Below are 1,837 nucleotides of genomic sequence, written 5' to 3' on the forward strand. Positions count from 1 at the left end.
TTTAAAAGGGCTTCGGCCGAAAAAAATAAAAAAAATAATACTTTTGCTTTTTAATAAAAAAATTATAAAGATAAAATCCCACTTTTATTATTTTATTTTGTAGACGATTACATGACCTAAATTTTATTTCTTTTTATTTTTTTTAAAACCAACTAACATTTAATATATAACTTTTCCTTTTTATTTTTAATTATTTTATTTTTTTTACCTAATTTTTTTCCAAGTATAAATAGCCCTTCATTTTCTCATTTGAACTTGCACCCTAATACTCTCTTTTCTCTCTTTGAAGAATTACTCCTTGTAAGTATTCTTTTTATTTATTTATTTATTTATTTTGGTTTTATTTTTTATTTATAACCGATTCATTTTAATTATTGTTATAATTAATATGTAATTGAAAAAAATACAAGTAATATGTTATAATTAGTATTATATGTCACTGGAAATTATAAAAGTATTTTTATGAATTAATATATCGGATTTATATTTATTTTGTATTAAAAATCGAATTTATTAATATATATATGTATATACGATTTATATAATGAATAATTAGATAAAAATCGAAAAAAATATTTTTAAAGTTTTCCTAGCCTTAGTATGATATAATAATGATCAAAAGTATTTTTTTTTTTTACTTTTTGAGTATTATATATAATTAATTACGAATTATATATTAAATAAACATGAAAACAATGTAAATTCGTAATAAATATTAAAAAATAATAAAAATAATTATATTTTTTTTCTGAGATTATAAAACTTATATAAACAAGCGAGAATTATAAAAAATAATTTTTGAAGTCGAATTAATATTTTATCTTATTTAAACCTATTTATGATTAAAAATGAAAATAAATACTAAACTATAATAAAAATAATTATAAAATTTTTTCTGAGATTATTATATTTATATATGGCTGCAAAAATTATAAAAAATAAATAAATAGGTTGATTAGTATTTAATAGAAATTTACTTGTGTTTTATTCTAAACCGAGAGAATTAAAAAAGGAAATACAAAATAAATACAAAAGTGTATTAAATATGATATTATGAAATTTTTATATGACCACTAGGATATATAGATACTGTAAAAATTATAAAAATAAATTTTAAATTTAATTATCCTATTTATTTAATTATAGGCCGATTTGAATGGATAATTGATTAGAAAATATTAAATAAATAATATTTATGTATAAAATTCGATTTAATAATTTTTGTAACATTTTTACAGAATATAGAACTTGTAAAAATTATAAAATTATTTATTTAGGTCAATTTGATATTTATTACCTAATTAACTTTGATTAATATAAAATGAGAAAATATATAAAAAAAATATGGGAAATAAATACAAAAAACATGATAAAATTATTTTAGGAATTATCCTACTGATTTGTATAATTAATTAAGTTTATAAATTTTACGAATATAATGTTTAATGAATTAATTATCAAATTAACATGTATTAGTATAATTTTTGGTTAACATAAACATATATAATACATATACTAAATTAATATTATTATTATAACTTATGGACAATTATAAACTTGTAACTTCATAATTATTTAATTAATTAATTAATTAACTAAGTATACTATATAATAGTTATAAATATAAATAATAAAGTGTAATGTTTATAATGATAAATTAATAATAATAATACATTATTAAAAACATATATATTCAAACTTATATAATATATTTATTGTATAAGTAAAATATTCTAAGTGTCGTATTTCTATACGCACATAACAAGTGAAGGTTAATCAAAAGATAACGTACAATTCATGCGAACTTCACCGCTACTTACGGTCGTAAGTGAATGAT

This window comes from Rutidosis leptorrhynchoides, chromosome 11 (genome assembly GCF_046630445.1).
Source record: "Rutidosis leptorrhynchoides isolate AG116_Rl617_1_P2 chromosome 11, CSIRO_AGI_Rlap_v1, whole genome shotgun sequence".
Classification (NCBI taxonomy): Eukaryota; Viridiplantae; Streptophyta; class Magnoliopsida; order Asterales; family Asteraceae; genus Rutidosis; species Rutidosis leptorrhynchoides.